Source organism: Spermophilus citellus (assembly GCF_964194105.1).
Source record: "Spermophilus citellus genome assembly, chromosome: 7".
Classification (NCBI taxonomy): domain Eukaryota; kingdom Metazoa; phylum Chordata; class Mammalia; order Rodentia; family Sciuridae; genus Spermophilus; species Spermophilus citellus.
Genome location: NC_138188.1, coordinates 109820034 through 109838829, shown reverse-complemented (window position 1 = coordinate 109838829; position 18796 = coordinate 109820034). Strand labels below are relative to the sequence as shown.

General features: G+C 40.7%; 1 pseudogene across 1 annotated transcript; it reads left to right on the top strand.

The window, feature by feature from the left end:
- The first annotated feature begins 263 nt into the window (after positions 1–263).
- LOC308653376 (polyadenylate-binding protein 4-like) lies at positions 264–14407 on the top strand (annotated as a pseudogene). The gene is made up of 4 exons: positions 264–307; positions 11955–12368; positions 12488–12624; positions 13462–14407. The product of its transcript is annotated as a polyadenylate-binding protein 4-like (transcript).
- Positions 14408–18796: the final 4389 nt, after the last annotated feature.

Genomic DNA, 18796 nt, shown 5'->3' with positions numbered 1-18796 from the left:
GACATCACAGACATTCCAGAATGGAGGCTCTGGTTGCTTCCAGTGACTCTGGGAGCAACCTTCCCCTGCCCCCACATACGCACATGTTGTAGACTGGGACATCCTGCTCTTACGATGTTGGCTTTGTTGGAGCTTGTGATGATGTGGATGTGGTTTGTCCCCCAACAGTTCATAGGCTGAAGGTTTGATCTTCAGTGTGGCAGTGTTGAGGTGGTAGAACCTGTAAGAGGTGGGCCTAGTGGGAGGTAATTCAGTCACTCGGGATGATGCTCTCAGAAGGGAGTAATGGACTTTACATGGGCCCCCTGTGAGAGGGGATTGTTAAAAAAAAGAGCAAGGCTGTTCCCTCTGCAGTTTTCTGGCCATGCAATCTCTACCCCTTGCATGTCCTCCCACCATGATGCCATTCACCATGTTGTGATGACCCTCAACAAAGATAAGTCACAGAGGCTGCCAAATCTTGGACTCGAGTTGAATAAACCTTATCTTTTAATAAAGTACCCATCCTCAGGTATTTTGTTAGAGCAACAGAAAGCAGGCTAATACAGAGGCCATATAATATAGTCTCTGGTAAATGGCATGAGGAGAAGTTTGGTGGTTCTTTTCTCCCTTTCAGGTCCAGTGCTAGGAGCCACAAGCAAAATATATGATGTATGGCACCTTTGGTTGTAAAGCCAGCTAGCCACTGAGGTATTATTATGCTAAGATTTACATTCATATGCAAATTGGGCTCCTACTGTTCACCTTGGCCTACTACTGGACTCATGTTACGGGGACTCATGGAGAATTCCCATTGGTTGGGGAAGGATAGTAGGAGGAAATTCCGGGGGAGGTCCGGGGGACCCCGGGTCCCGGAGACGGCGGTTCCGGTTAGACGCCCGCGTGGGAGGACCGGTTTTTGCTTGCTGGCGCTGAGAGTGTTGGCGGCTTTTTCAAAATAAAGTTTTGTTCCTGCTTGAGTGGCTCGTGATTCTGTGCCCAGCCAAGACTGCGGCAGTCCAGTGCTAATGGAATCAGACAGTGCTCATTGCTTATCCTTTTTGTTGTAAGAGAGCTCCAGTTTGGGGAAGGATGTAGCAATCTACCCCACTAAATAACTTCCCAGTTTCCCTCATTTCCAGGGTGGGCTTTATGACACAATTCTGGTTAAAGAGACACATGCAAAGGTCTATGGAGGATTTCTGGGAAACCTTTTGCCTTTTCAATTAAAGGGAAGATGATGCATTTGGCAGAGCTCTACTCCCCTTCTGTCTTGAGGCTAGAACAGCTGGCTGGAGTGCCACCTGGGACTCTTTAGGCAACAAGTCATACTGCCCAGACACAACTTGTGACATGGTTGAGTCCCTGTTCTATCCCTCAACTGCCTCCCCACTGAGCTGCATATTATGAGAAAATAACTGGGTTTTTATTATGGTGACACATGTCATTGTATTGGCCATTATGCATCTGAAACTCTCTCGGTTTGGAGGATGCTTCCTACCATAAGTCTTGATGAGGAGAACAAACAATTTTTCCATCCCAATTGGAGCTGAAAGTGGCCAAATACTTGTTGTTTTTCTCGCAGTGATTACAAAGGCCTATGACTCAAGGATACTAACTGGATCCTAGAGGATGGTGGGTTTCTCCTGAAGTCATCCTATTGCTTCCCCAATGGAAGGTTTTAAAATCTTTCCATTCATCAGCTCTACCGTTTGTGAAGAGATAATACTCTTACCCTAATACAATAAAAATGTTTTCAGGAAAAGGCTTAAAGGACACAGTCCAACAGATCATCCAAAGCTGTGAAATCTGTCAATGGATTAATCCCTCTAATAAACATATCCACCCTCCCAGATACCAAAGAACAGGTTGTAATCTGGAAGCAGACTGGCCATTAGATTTTACCCATATGCCTGGAGGACCGAATTCAAAATATTTACTAGCTCTGGAGGATACATTCAGTGGATGGGTAGCAGCTTTTCCTTCCAGATCTGAAATGGCTGTTGAAGTTGTAAAATTTCTACTTCAGTAGGATCATTCCTTGATTTGATCTCCTTTAAAGTCTTCAAAATGATAATGGACCTGTGTTTAAGGCAGAAATAACACAAAAACTCTTTCAAGCATTAGGAATTAAATATCATCTTCATTGTTCATGGAGACTTCAATCTTCAGGCAAGGTAGAAAAAACCAATGAACTTCTTAAGAGACCCTTAAGAAAATTGCTTCAGGTAACTAAAATCCCATGGGTTAAACTTCTGCCATGGTCCCTGATAAGGCTTGGAAACACTCCTGGCTGACAGGGACTAAATCCATTTGAGTCCCTGTACAGAAGGCCTTTTTAGTCCAACAATTTACTTTTAGATATTGAGATTTCTCTTAGTTCCCATGTAACTCAGTTGGCCAAGTTTTAACAGATTCTTACGGAAATTGAACAAGAACTTCCTGAGGGAGATCATCAAGGACCCCCCCCCCCATCTTCTGCTCCAGGAAATCTTGTCCAATTGGGAGGGTCCTTACCCAGTGATCACCCTGAATACATCATACCCATCTTAAAGCCTGGAGACTCTCTATTAAAGTCCACCACAATGGAGGCTCCTACAGACCACTACAATAGAAGATCTCAAGTTTCTGTTTAAACAAGCTAAGTGACATGGTTTGATTTTATTGGTCTTTTAATTGCAATATCAGTGGTTATTGGGTTAGTAAAAACAGCTTCACAGACTGGGATCCTATCCATAAGCTATTCCTAGCCTTAACTAACCTATTTAGGAACAATAATGCTATTCTGTGCATTAATCTTAATACATACTAAATCTAATTTTAATGAAGCCTAATTATGACTACAAGCTGTGCACTATGCACAAAGATATGTTGCAGGAGTCTTCCTCCTGGGAACCTGGACTGTGGTACACACCTGGACTCACAGAATGCCTTTAACTCCATCCAGCATTACACTTGTCTCACTTGTAAGGACCTACGATACTAAAGTGTGGATACAAGATAACTTCAAATGCAATAGTTATAAGAAATGTGTTTTTGCTAATTGGACTCTTTCAGCAAATGCTCTTGTGTGGAAGAGATCCCCATCTTTGCATGCCTTGGCACAGGGAAGGCTTCCTTTTACACTGGACATTATGTCAAATCTCACCTTGTCATGCTGCAATGTTTCCTCTTTGTGGCCAACTCTTCCTGCACGGTATTGTTCCTTAGCCAACAATTGCTCTGGTAATCCTGTCTTTAATGGTACTAATGAGAATGTTACTATAAACAAACCACAGACTATTTTATATGCTAATGCTACAGCCATCAACAGTTGTATAGTGTGGGTGGAGTATGTTTCTGTTTTGTTTAATATGACAAACAGTGTACAGCCTCCACAAATAGAGTTCCCAGATCTTGTATAAATGTCATTCAAATTTATCAGAAACATCTGTTACATTTTAATTTGACTTTTCCTATTTTAAAACAATGTAACTGGAGAAAAAAGAGCTTGGTATGATATCTTGCTTGGTGGAGCTGGAACTAGTTTGGGCATAGTAAATTCAATTGACCTTGAGAGCTTGGCGGGCAGACTATGCAGTGGTGGACAAGATGTGGCTCAAGTTTTGACAATTAATGGTCAATGGCTTCCCACAATGATCCTGCCTCACCAAAATGCTCTTGACTGTACAACAACTGTTAACTGCTAGAAATGATATCACTTTTAGGAAGTTATTTTCTACTTATATTCCTTTAACCCACTGGATGGCTTTACAGTCACTTAATATACAATGCTCTGATTTATTTTATACTGGGACTATACAGCATTATGAAACCTAATCAACACAAGTTTTATGTAATTTTCATGTTATACCTTTTGTTCTACATTCCTACTTTGCTTTGCCTCATTTAATTGGTACCCATGTAGATGAAACAGATGTGACTTATTCCCTATCTGAATGTATTATTTGTGATCAGGGATGAGTATGTGGCTGTTTGAGTAGACAGATGGAGCCCTGTCTACTTAACTATTCTTCTAATTTATGTGACCTCACTCTGTATCCTGTGCATAAGTTTTCTATGCTTTTTGAAGTAATTGTTCAACATGCCTGCTTAGCAACTAATAATCGATCTGATTTAAACTTTTTAACTCAAGTTTCTTCTTTTGCTGGGTGTGTAGAATACCTAGAGGTCCTCCATTGACAGGGTGACATCTTTTACCTGATAAAGTAGATGATGTTACTCTAACATGGAACCCAAAACCGTTACCTTTACCCCATATGTATATAAGTTTACAACCATTGATAGATGTCCTTAATGAAAGTACTATAAAGATTTGTTAATAATCAACATCAATTAAATCAATATAAAATACATATGCGAATTATAGCTAACAGGCTGATTGATATATCACATCTAATAACTACTAATACCAACTATCATTGGAATAATTTTCTGTTTCTTTCTCCAACTGCATAATGATATTCTTTTGCTCTGTTTACCTTAAAATAATATTTGCTTTAGTATTAATCTCATTTTCTTGTTGTAATATTTGTCTGTATATTAGGATCAGAAAAATGGCTATACAGATGAAACTCCACATAAATGTGCTTCCCAGTTTCACCTCTGAACCATTCTTTTTTTTTTTTTTAAGAGAGAGTGAGAGAGGAGAGAGAGAGAATTTTTAATATTTATTTTTTAGTTCTCGGCGGACGCAACATCTTTGTTGGTATGTGGTGCTGAGGATCGAACCCGGGCCGCACGCATGTGAGGCGAGCGCGCTACTGCTTGAGCCACATCCCCAGCCCTGAACCATTCTTAACACAGCTCTTTGCCTTGACTTCTCCTCAGGAGGACACCCTGACTCAAGCTTTACAACGCCCCTTTCCAGCTTGAAGTAGTCAGAGCGGTCATCGTCCCAACTCCCAACAGTAGTCAGGGTGTCCTCTGAGAGGGGAAGTTGAGAGAGATATAGAAGGAGTCAGGCAGTCAGGGCAAGATGTCAAGTGAGGAGGGTCAGGGTCAGGGCCAGAACAAAGGAGCATGGAGAGGATCTTCTGATGAGGTCAACTTCCTGTTGATGAAAGTGCTTATGGACACATGCAGGGAACCCAAGCAGACAGACACTTCCAAACTTGTGCTCCTAAGTGGGAGATCCAATAGAAAAACAAAAACAGATGCATGGACAGAGGGGGCACTGATCAGTAATAGTGAGGAGCTCATGGACGGGGGAAGGGATAAGGAAAGGAGACCATAAAAACAATAGACCAAAATTCCCCATTGGATTCTCAGCTCCGGGGCCCCTTCTTTTTGGAGAAGTTTATCTCTGTATATCTCTTTTCAATAAACCTACTTCTTGCTTGCTATCTTTGTGTCCTGTTCTTCAATTCTTTGCTGAATGGAGACAACAAACCCAGCACCCCTAGATGGTAACCCCTGCTGCAGAAATAAAGACTTTTCCTCAAAAACAATCCCTGGCTTGTTTCCTCCAAATCCTGTGTTATTAACTCCTAAAAGTGGGAGATTTATGCCATTATGGTAAAGAAGATTTTTCAGTTGGGCATGGTGGCACATTCCAGTAATCCCAGTGACTCAGGAGGCTGAAGCAGAATTGCAAGTTTGAGGCCAGGGTCAGCAGATTAGCAAGGCCCTAAAAAATTTAGTAAGATCCTGTCTCAAAATAAAAGGGCTGGGAATGTACCTCAGTAGTAAAGTGCCCCTAGATTCACCCTCCAAAAAGAGCAGTTTTCAGCTGATTAGTTTAAAACTGTAAGTAATGATTAACATGTTAAGTCACCAACACAAAGAATTAAAAATACCCTCTTAGGTTATCTCTCTAACACTATAAATTTATACACATAAATATGTCTTGCTCAGGTGAAGCTAGTGCACCCTCTCCTATACCCACACTCTGTCACAGAGTGCGGATTCTTGCTTTCTTTTAATAGAATCAACCTATGCCTCACTTTGACATGTGTTTAAATTCCTTTTTGTATGATGTCTAGTACCCCCATGACCTGAGTTGAGGTTTACCTCCATTTGGGGACCACCTCAGGGTCCTCATCCCAGTGACACAGTCAGTCTGCACTTTTAAAATTTACTTGCAAACTAGAGTTCCACTCAACCTTAGATGACAAGCCCTAATGTCAAGGGCTGTCCATTCATGGCCAGTTGGAGGAGCAGATTGCCTGGCCATAGGTAGGTCCTTATCAACTTAAAATAGAGCAACCAGAAACTAAAATGAAAATGGAAACAAGAAACAGAAAAAATAAGATTTTAGTTTATCTACACCAGGTACAAGTGGTGTATGCCTTCAATCATAGCCACTTGGAAGGCTTAGGAGAATCACAAGTTCAAGGCCAAGCTGGGCAATTTAGTGAGGTACTATCTTAAAAATAAAAAGGCCTGAGGAAGCACTCAGTGGTAGAGCACCCCTGGGTTGAAATCCCTAATATCACGAAAAAAAAAGTAGTTTACCATTTCTCACTTGCCAATTAAACACTTGTTTCTCAAGAGCTTAATATATGAGACAGGCTGTGTGCTAACTGCTGGAGATACAGCAGCCAATAAGACATGGTTTCTGTGGTGGGCAGAATGGTGATCCCCAAAGATGTCCATGTCCTAATCTTAGAGCCTATAAATATGTTAATTTACATGGCAAAAGGGACTGTGGAAATGTGATTAGGTCAAAGATTTTTTTTTTCTTTGATGGTACTGGCATCAAACCAGGGCTTTTCAAATACTAGGCAAGTGCTTTACCCCTGAGCCATACACCCAGGCCAGGTTAAAAATCTTGAGATGGAAGATTATCCTGAGTTATTTGGGTGGCTTCAATGTAATCACAAGGAGTTTTATAAGAGAGAGGAAACCAAATTTAAAACCCAACCAAAGCTGAGATTAGTATAAGGCAAGTTAGAGACTAGCATTTGAAGCAAAATTAAAAGAGAGAAAAGGGAAGGGAGGCCAGAGGGTCATATTGAGAGAAGGAACTGTGAGGAGGCAAAATAGAAGAAAAACAAAATCCCACGAAAGAAATAGCAATTTTTTAATATTTGTTTTTTAGTTGTACTTGGACACAATACCTTTATTTCACTTATTTTTATTTTTATGTGGTTCTGGGGATCGAACTCAGGGTCTCGCACGTGCAAGGTGAGCACTCTACTGCTGAGCCACAACCCCAGCCCCAAGAAATAGCAATTTAAATAGCACCACTCTGTATGCTAAGTCCATCCATGGCCTGGGAAGTTAGGATGAGTAATGTAATTTCTCAGTTAAGATAAAGTCCTTTGGCTGTCCTTGTTCTTCTCAGAGTGTGACTATTTCACCAATTTTACATAAGATTTAAAATACTTCCAAGGTTAATTGTGATGATGCTTGATTTTTGTGTCAAACACTTTTGAACCTAGCCCCTATAAAAGTGACACTGTACACATCTGCATGAGATCTGTTATGGTTTGGATATAAGGTGTCCCCCAAAAGCTCCTGTGTTAATGTGGGAATGTTCAGAGGTGGAATGATTGGACTGTGAGATCTGTAACCTAATCAGTTCATCCTAGTTTGAATGAACTAGGAGGTAACTATAGGCAGGCGGGGCTTTGGCTGGAACAGGTGATTCACTGGGGGCAATTCACTGGGGGTGGCCCTGGCAGGGTTCATCTTTTCTACAGCCCTTTTGCCATTTTTTCTCTCTGTTTCCTGGCTACCATAAATGGAGCCGTGCTCCTCCGCCACGCCCTTCCTCTGTGATGTTCTTGCTCACCTTGGGCCCAGAGCAATTTGGCCAACCATGAACTAAACCTCTGAAATCATGAGGCAAAATAAAATTTTCCTCCTCTAAGTTATTCTTGGGTATTTTGGTCACAGAGACAAAAATTTACCTAACACAGTGTCCACGAATATGCTGAAACTCAGTGCAAGACCAGGATACTCTATAATATTTCAGGACAGAGGAAAGGAAAAAGGAAGGATCCTGGAGAGGGTGGAAGAGAAATCCTGGCTACAGATCATTCCTAATAATGATGGCATTCTGCCTTTTCTGATGATATTCATAGGATAACCCCACTCTTCTTACATGTAAAGTAGGCCTTAAACAGTGGCCATTTGGAAGCTACCCTTTGTAGCAGCAAGTGTGGTCTCTTTGTTCTGAACATGGTATCATGCTAACAGGGTCCTCCTTTTAGGGTCCTCCTTTCCATCAGTGGGAAATACCAGTCAGCTGACTCTATCCATGTGAACTATCCATGACTCCAAAATCTGACCTGAGCCAAGTGTACTTTCTTTTCCATACATGAACTTTAAGGGGAGTGGACCTCGTTATGTCTTCTCTTAAGACCAGGGGAACTTCAGGCCTCATTTCTCCCTCTACATGCTTGGGTAGCTTGTCTCCTGGCAGGCACTTGGGTTTCATGGTCCTGGTTAATAATCATTATCAGATTTCTCCTATCCACTACTACTTCCTTACCTTGACAATAGAGTTTCACTTTACTATGAAACCAATTGCTTCTTTGGACATTTAGGGTGATGATTCTAGCAGTGGTGCATACCTTGCCTAGGAGAAAAGGAAAAGTGAATGGTGATTCTTCTGAGGTTAAAGGTTGTGGAGTTGGCACAAATAGCTCAGAATTGCCAGATAATTTCCATTCTGACCTAGCCAACCAAGGGAATGGCTACGTTAAGAGAACATCCAAGCTCTTGCCCAGCTGTTCTCAGGCTGGGTAGGGCAGAGCTGAGATCATGTTATACATCCAGCAAAAGCATCAAAGCCAGAGCTGTTCATCTGTTGTAGCAGGATAGAAACTGGGGATTAGAAGGGCCATTAGAAGGGCCATTTTAGATTGAGTGTGTGTGTGATACTGGGGATTGAACTCAGGGGCTCTCTACTACAGAGCTACATCCTCAGCTCTCTTTTCATTTTTATTTTGAGACAGGGCCTTGCTAAATTTCCCAGGCTGACCTCGAACTTGGATCTTCCTGCCTCAGCCTCTCAGGTCGCTGGGTTTATAGGCATGTGATATTGCAATGGGCTTGTGAGTGTGTGTGGGAGGAGACAAGGGGTACTGAAGATCAAACCCAGGGCCTTCGCACATGCTAAACAAGTGCTCTACCACTGAATTAAGTCCCTAGTCCTTAGATTTAAAGTTTCATTTCTTTTAATTTACAAATGAAGAATTTAAGTCTCCAAAAGGGAGCCTTAAATGTTCAAATCTTGAACATTTGCATTAGGGGCAGAGATAACTCAGTTATTGTCTTTTGACCTCTAATTCACTATCTGTTCCTCCACACTAGTACGTCATGAACTGTGTTCAGCGGTGCTTTGTGTTGACTGTTTTCTTTATCCCCAGATTTCTGAGCCTTTATTTCACCAATACACACTGTATCTTTCTAAGAAGGGCATAGAGTTTTCAGGCTTTTCCAAACTTTTTCTATCAGATTCCTTTTTTAGATACTGTGCCTGTTTACATTCTCCAGGAGAGGATTCATGGATTTTTCATAAAGACTTATGAAATGCTGCCCTACATCTGCTGTTATTGTTACGTGCTGCACAAATAAATTTCCCACACATGATCCCTACTACTCATATTATGCAGCATTGATGCCGAGACATGGCCCATGGGCAAACTTCACTGTCATGCTGCATTGGTACTGCAGTGGACTCTCTCAGAAGGCAGATGTGGGGTGGGGTGGGGGTAGGGCCATGAGTAGAATAGGCTTAATGGTCACCTCCTCTATGCTCTGCAGACTCACTTCAGAATGTATGGGTTTCAGCCTTTGCTTGACAGGCATTTATTGTGATTCCGTGATATGTCATAGACTTAACCATTGAGGCACATCCTCAGCCTTTTCCTATTTTATTTTAAGTCAGGGTCTCGCTAAATTGCTCAGGGCCTTACTAAGATGCTGAAGCTGGCTTTGAACTTACAATCTTCCTGCCTCAGCCTCCTGAGCAGCTGGAATTACAGGCATGCACTACCACACCCAGCAGGACTATTTTTCTTATTAATTTCCTATTCCTAGAGCTTATTCCAGTGCCTGATCCATAACAGGGGATCAACAAATGTTCACTGAATGAGGTTTGACTGGGAACTAAGTGATCTTGTCAAATTTCTTTGCCTTTTGAAGTGTAAGCTTTCTTAATCTGCTCAATAAGGAAATGTTAGCTCCTCCCCAAGAATGTTATGAGAACTAAATGATAAGTGCATATAAAAGCTTTCAGCATGGCACCTGGCTAATAGGAGGCAACACCTACATATTTTCTAAGAGTGAAAGAGGATTCCAAAATGTATCTGTTCTAGCCCTCTGCTCTCATGTCATCAAAAAGTGTTGAGGGGCCAAAGTTGTGGCTCAGTGGTAGAGCGCTTGCCTAGCATGCATGAGGCACTGGATATGATCCCTGGCACCATATAAAAGAAATAAATAAATAAACAAATAAAATAAAGCTATTATATTCATCTACAACTAACAAATATTTTTTTAACGTTGAGCCAATCTCCTTTTTGTCCAGGCTAAATACCACTTTAGATTAAAAGAAGAAGATGGTAAGGTGGTGCTTGCTCACTATGGGAATGCATATTAGATTGGGTTTCAGTCCAGAGAACAACCCTCTCAAGGGCAAGATCTTCAGAGTGTGTTCTGCCTTGGTCACATCTAAGTAGGTGAGCACAGCTGACAGATTAAGCAAAGTCAAATGCTTCTCTGACTCTCATAAAACCATCATCATTCCAGACTTCTACCACTCTCTGAATCAGGAAAGAAAGAGGAAACAGAATCAACGGTGCCAGGCACTATGTCCCAAAGATAGGGTGCTATTTCTAAACTGTCTCCCTTCAATCCTTTTTACTTTCCACTTTCAGGATAATATTCATTTGCCTTTCTGATTGGGAGTGAGGAAACAGGAAATAGGCATAATTGTGCAAGAGAAGAGAAGATAGGCTGGATGTACTGGCTATGGCTTTATTGTAAAGAGGTGAAGTTTTCTTTCCCTAAAAGATCAAACCCAGGGCCTTCACACATGCTAAAATTTCCCTTGAAAAATTCAAATTTTCCCTTGAAATAAGGATGGAAGCCACAGAAGGTCTTTTTTTTTTTTTTTCTTTTAGTTCTGGGGATCAAACCCAGGGCCTTGTGCATTCGAGGCAGGCACTCTACCAACTGAGTTACATCCCCAGCCACAGAAGGTCTCAAGATCTGGCCATATGAGCCTACTCTAGTCTGATTTAGGACTAGAATTTGGCAAACTGAAGAATTCTACCCAAACCCAAAGCACAGAGCACCATCTTTTGCAGGTGTCTGTGGACAGTGCTGGTTCTGAACTGAACCCAATTCCTTTCCTAACTCTGGAAAAGGCCAGTGATTCAAGGCCAAACAGTTGGAGCAAGAGAAAAGATTTATTTGGAAAGTTGGTAAACCAAAGATGGATAACTATCACCAACAAAGGCCATCTGCTTGAGGCACAAGGCTTATATGGCAATTTGGGGGAAGTATGTTTTTAGTCTATGAGTCTGTGGGGGAAAGTTGTAAATTCCTTCCACCTCCGTCTGCTTTTCTGATTCACATGTGGTTGTTATCTGAAAGTCACTCAGTATCCTGGTTCTGTAAATCTAGGGAAAAATTAGTGATTAGTAAGTTCTATGACTCATGTCATTTTAGTTCCTTTTCCCAGGAATAGCTAACTTTGCAGTTTAAGATACAGAATAGTGTGGAGAACAGAAAGCAGTTTTTTTTCTGGAGAAGAGCTTTAACCTGTTTGGTGGCTTCAGTCAGAGGTGTCATCTACAGCAAAGCTGGTGGGAGACTAATAATTAATTGCTCAGCTGTGTGACCTTCCAAAATAGTGATTTTAATAGTCTATTAGGGACTCAGTGTAGAGAACTTGCTTAGCATGTGTGAGGCACTGGGTTTGATTCTCAGCACCGCATATAAATAAATGAATAAAATAAAGATCTATCAATATCCAAAAAACAAAACAAACAAACAAAAACCTTAAAAATAAAAAAAAGTCAACTAAATGCCTATGTTAGCTTCCATCAGCCAGCCACCACTGAGCAGACCTTGGATACCATGAACTTTGAAGTGATTAAGGGAAAACTGATCTGTATCATGTGGTCACAGAGGGATCCCTCTTTGAGAAAATCTGGACAAATCTATAGATAAGAAGGTTCTTTATGAAACTTTGTCTGCTTTTGGGAACATTCTGTCCTGCAAGGTAGCGTGTGATGAGAACAGCTCTAACGGTTTATCGCCTTTGAGACCCAAGAGGCTGTGACAAGGCGGTGGAGAAGATAAACAGCATGCCCCTCAATGACAGCAGAGTGTCTGTGGGCAGATTTAAGTCTCTCAAAAAACAGGAAGCTGAGCTTGGAACCAAAGCTAAAGGATTCACCAATGTTTATATCAAAAACTTTGGGAATGGGGCTGGAGATATAGCTTAGTTGGCAAAGTGCTTGCCTAGTACGCATAAGGCCCTAGGTTCAATCTCTAGCACCACCACAACCACCAAACAAACAAACAAAGAAGCCACTTTGGGGAAGAGGTAGAGGATGAGAGTCTGAAAAAGCTATTCAGACAGTTTGGTAAGATTCTGAATGTCAAGGCAATGAGAGATCCCAATGGGAATGTAAAGGCTTTGGCTTTGTGAGTTTTGATAACCACAAGGGCTTTCAGAATTCAGTTGTTAAAAAAAAAAACTTGTAGGATTATATTATTTTAATTTCATTTTGACATTAATGTTAAACAAAAGTTGCCACAAAATGTATGAAACTAAGCAGTAGTAGTTAAAAGTGCATAAATGTCGGGCTGGGGTTGCAGCTCAGTGGTGGAGCACCTACCTTGCATATGTGAGGCACTGGATTCAATCCTCGGCACCACATAAAATAAATAAATAAGTGAAATAAAGGTTTTGTGTCCATCTACAACTAAAAATATTTTTAAAAAATGCTTAAATGCATCATAGCTTATTTATTTCAACAAAATGTGATGTCAGGAAAATATTTGGTCACCTATGGTAGACATTTATTTCCATATTATTGTTAAATAACAAAAACACAATATATCATAATTATAATATATAATTAAATAAGTCATGTTTATTATATAAATATATGTGTACACACTTTCAATTTAAACCTTGATTGTAAGAAATTTGAAATATACTACTTCAATTTTTATGATAAATAAATAAAATGCCATCAGAAAAAAAGAAAAGAAAATCATGAGGATGCCAATAAGTGGAAGAGATGAATGGAAAAAATCAGTGGGAAAGTCATATCAATAGGCCATGCACAGAAGAAAGGAAAATGACCAGGCATAGTGGTGCACACTTGTAATCCCAGTGGCTTGGGAGGCTGAGGCAGGAGAATTGTGAGTTCAGCCTCAGCAATTCAGCAAGGTCCTAAGCAACTCAGTGAGACCCTGTCTCTAAATGAAATATGAAAAAGGTCTGGGAATATGGTTCAATGGTTAAGGGCCCCTGGGTTTAATTCCCAGTAAATACCACCCCCCATGAAGAAAGTACAACAGCAGGCTGAATTAAAACAAAAATTTGAGTGCTGAAACAGAAGAGAACAAATCAATACCAGGAGGTGAATCCCTACATTAAGAACTTGGAAGACATATTGATGATGAGAAATTAAGGAAAGAGTGTTCTCCTTTTGGATCAATCACCAGTGCTAAGGTCATGTTGGAGGATGAAAGAAAGCAAAGGGTTTGGCTTCATCTGCTTCTCATCTCCTGAAGAGGCACCCAAAACAGTCCCTGAAATGAATGGACACATCATGGGTTTGGGGGAAAGGAAGAGAGAAAGGCCCATTTGACCACTCAGTATATGCAGTGGTTGGCTAGAAGGAGAGCACTCCCTGCCATGGCCATCTTAAATCAGTTCCAACCTGCAACTGGTGGCTACTTCATGCCAGCAGTTCCGCAGCCTCTGGGAACACTTCCATATTACACACTTAACTAGTGAGCACAGATGAGGCTGGCAGCAATGTGGAAGACCTCAAGGCTTTTAAGGAATGGCAAGTGCTATATGCCAATCTGTGTCTTGTCTTACTCTTCACCATCTATCTCCAACCGTAATGCTCCGGCCTCTTGTGGCCTCCTTACTGTCACTCAAAGTTGTGCCAAACCTGACACTTCATGCTGGAGTTGATGCTGATGCTCCTCCAGCTGTGGCACCATATAAGTATGCCTCCAGCACCCACAGCCCTCACCCTGCCATACAGCAGGCACTCACCCTGCAGTCCATGCACAAGGGCAAGAGCCTCTGACTGCCTCCATGCTGGCTGTAGCACCACCTCAAGAACAGAAGCAAATAATGGGAGAACATTTGTTTCCACTCGTCCAAATAATACATTCAAACCTGGCTGGAAAGATCATGGGAATGCTGCTGGAGATCAAAAATTCTGAGCCGTACAAGTGCTGGAGTCCCATGAGTTTCCCACTCCAAGGTGGATGACTCTGTGGTCTATAGGCTCATGATGCCAAGAAAGAAGCTGCCAAGAAGATGGGCACTGTTGCTGGCTCTTAGACAAAGAAAGGCCAATTCAAGTCAAATGACCCCTTGTGGAAATCAACTCAAGTTTTGAAGACTTTCTAGTTTGTCTATGGACCTCAACATCAAAAACCACAAGTTGCACATTTATTGGGTCATTTTGAACTAAAAGGTCAATTATGAGATGCCTAGAATTTTTCAATTATAAGGCTATATTATCTGAGTTCTGCTATATCCCAGACAGTGTTATTTTTTCCCCTCGTGGGATTTGATTTCCCCCCCTCCAAGATGGTTTTATTTGATGTACCCAAATCTTAAGTTTCTTAACATAGAAAAATTTTCCATAAAAAATAGTCAGCTAAAAGCAAGTGAAGCTAGAGGGTTTATTTAGAGTTTTTTTCTCAGTGACAGTTCAACACTTATTTACTGCTTTTTTACCTTGGGCCAGGCACTGTGCTAAGAGCTGGGAAGACAATACTAATAAGATATGGTACTTGGCCTAGGACAGTGACACATACCTATTATCCCAGAAGGATTACAATTTCAGGGCCAGCCTCAGCAACTTAGCAAGACCCTGTCTCAAAATGAAAAATAAAAATAAAAATAAAAAAAGGACTGAAGATGAAGCTCAGTGGTAAAGCGTCCCTGGGTTTAATCCCCAAACCAAAACCAAAACAAAACCAAAAAGATATGGTGCCTACTCTATTGTTATCCTAATTTTACAGATGAGAAAACTGATGTATAGACAAGGTAAGTAATCACCCCAGATCACAAAATAGAAAGAGGGAGAACTAGACTCCAAAGCCAGAAGTCTGTTTGCAGAGCCCATCCTGGTAACTTCTAGGCTACTCTGCCACTTAGGCTGATCAAATGCTCTTCTGGCACTAATATGCCCCAAAACTGCTGGGGCTCAGAATAGAGAGTTCATTAAAAGACTCCACCAGCTAAGACCAGCTCTAGCTAATGACAGTTTATATTTTTGTCTTAAAATAAGAAACTTTGGTGAAAAGACCTGCTGAACTTGCTGATGTTATATTTAAACTTTTGAGCAAATAATCTGACTCTTAGAATGACTCATCTGATACTGGGAATAAAAGAGTGAACGATCACTTGACTAAGTAACACAGGCCTCTTTGGCTGAACAAGGCACTGTAGGGAATATGATAAAAGTAACCATGCATTTCTATATTGATTCCCCAGACACTAAGGAACAGGTTTATAAAGAAAAAAGAAAAGAAGAGAATCCAGCTGGACACTGTGGTACACACCTGTAATCCAAGGGGGTCAGGAGGCTGAGGCAGGAGAATCTCAAGTTTGAGGTCAGCCTCAGCAACTAAGCAAGATCATAAGTAACTTAGTGAGACCCTGTTTCAAAATTAAAATATAAATAAATAAAAAGAAAAAAATGAAATATAAAAAGGGCTGGGGATGTGGCTCAGTGGCAAAGCACTTGCCTAGCATGCACAAAGCACTGGGTTTTATCCTTAGCACCATATATAAATAAAATAAAGGCATTATGTCCATCTACAATTGTAATTTTTTTAAAAAAGGACTGGGGATGTAGCTCAATGGTAGAGCATCTCTAGGTTCAAACCCCATATATTTGGTAGGGAAGTTCTATTCACCTTGGAATTATGCTTTTAGCTGTCTGACTAACTGATGGATATTTTATTGGGGAGATGTTTCTCTCTCTCTCTCTCTCTCTCTCTCTCTCTCTCTCTATATATATATATATATATATATATATATATATATAATCACTGTGCTACACCTCCAGCACTGTGTTTTTATTTTTGATTGGCATATAATAATTGTACATATTTATGGGAATATATATATATATATATATATATATATATATATATCTTGTAGATGGGCACAATACCTTCATTTATTTATCTTTATGTGGTGCTGAGGATCGAACCCAGTGCCTCACCCAATCTAGGTGACTACTCTACCACTGAGCCACAACCCCAGCCCAGAAATGCTTATCTTTCTAATTCATTTATTCAGAAAAGATTCATTGATTGGTTCAACATGTATTATTTATCATACCATGCATTTTTCTAGGTGGTATGGAAAGAAAAACAAAAAATAGTGCTCTATTCTACAACTTACATATATGTTATATTTATTTTTTTCTAAGAAAAAAATAAGCCAACCTGCCTATGGGTTGGCTTATTTTTTACTTTCCACTGGGGCTGTAGAGAGTATTGGAGGGCACAGAAGTGTTGGTGCTTTGAACAGTTCTAGCAATTAGTTCTTAGGCAAGTTTACATCTACATGCAGACTAAGCATCCTGAAGGAATTCATTTTCTATTAATTAATTGACAATTATTTTTTTCATGCCAGGGATTGAACCCAGGGGTGCTTAACCACGGAGCCACATTCCCATCCTTTTTTATTTTTTTATTTGGAGACAGGATCTCCCTAAGTTGCTGAGGCTGGCTTTAAACTAGTGATCTTCCTACTTCAGCATCCCAAGGAGCTGGGATTACAGGTGTGCGCTGCTTCACCCAACAGGAATTCATTTTGGAATATTTTCAGATTTCAAAATTGTGTTGATAACAGGTTTATACCATAAAGATCCCATACTGTGTCAACCTGGGACAAAGCCAAATGAGAAGAGAACTGAGTATGGGGTCAAACCTGAGATAAACCTCAAAGACGTAGACTGTATCTACTGAAGTACCCCAAGTCAGAAAATCTTGTGCAGCTGAGGAACACAGAGGAATTTCATTGCTGTGAGCAGGAAGGGGCCTTCCCTCCCAGCATTTGAGGCTGATCCTGAGCATTCTACATGAGACCTCTGTGGGGAGCTGCTCTGAATGGCCTCGCCTTCCACTCCTGAAGCTCGGGGCTCTGACCAGTCACTACATTTCATAGTGACTTGGGCATTGTCCCAGCTGGGATAGCAAGGCGTGTCTCCTAGGTGTAGGTGTACCTGCTGGGGTTGAGTTACACTTACCTGCTCCCTTGTAATCCTACCCTTCTATGGATAGAACTTTCTAAGAACCATGCCCCCTGCAAAAAAAATAAAAGCTCACTTCCAATTGTGCTTCCCTCTCTCAGCCTCTCTTGACTTTCTCTTGATCTCCTTTTTGGGGAGCTTGAAACTGAGAGCCAGGGAAAAGCCATCCTGATGCTTGTGTAAAGCTAAATTGTGACTGTGTTTTATTTTGTGTCACCCCAAATTCACACGAGCCTCCCACGCTCTAAATGATTGAGTCTAGCTCAAAGCCAACAGTTAGAAAAAGCATTGTACATGTATTCATTCATTACTTTATTAATTCATTTGCATTTAACATCCAAAGAGGTCTGTGCTTCAGTGTGGAATACTGCCATGAACACATCGAACATACATTCCATGGGGAAGGTGACGTGGACAAGGAGGAACCACAGCATACACATCAGAAAAGAAACTTCATACAGTATGAGAAGAGACCAGAAGTTCTGTTGGAACATATCAGGGTGGGCTGAACTTTGCTAAGGATGGAGAAATAGTGATGCTTCAGTTTGATTTTGGAGGCGGTGGAGGGACTGAAAGAAGAGAGCAGAGCCAGTGCAAAGCCATGCAGCTGGGGTTTCAGAGGATCCAAAACAAGCAAAGTGCACTTGGAAAGCAGAATATAGGCATGTGAGACAAGCAGCAAATGTGAGCAGGGACAGGTCATGAAGGGCTGTTCCCTGCACCAAGGAGCTTGGACAGAGGTAGATAAACAACGAGAAACAAACTGTAAGAATGTTTCAAGGCTGGAGGAGTAGCTTAAGGATAGAGCATGTCCTTAGCCTGTTATGAGGCCCTGGGCTCTGTCCCCAGCACCAAAAATAAAAGTAAAAGGCTTTAGACCTAGAAATACTACAGTGATAACTGCATGTTGATAGCTCACCAAGAAAACAGTGAGAACTATTATAAAGGGAAAAAATAAAGATTGGGGATTCCTTAGAAAGGTAAGGAGATAACTCAATAGAAGTAATATGAATGTATTTTAATTATCAAACATTTATTTATTTTTAAAAATCTAAATAAATTTATTTATTTATTTTATTAATTAATAAATTTATTTATTTATTTTAATAAATTAATAAAATTTAAGCACTTGCCCTGGGCTTTGTTGTTGCTGGGCAAGTGTTCTACCTCCTCGATGCATCCCCAGCCCTTATTAAAAATTTAAACAATACAGAAGCTATTCCAAAAGTAGCCTACTAATGGCTATTCAGGTTGATCCTAATTTTCTTATTATAAACTATAAACATGCACAATAAATTTATTGATCAAGTGCTCAATAAATTGCTTATAAAAAAGATTACTGTGCCAGGCATGGTGGTGCACACCTGTAATCCCAGAGACTC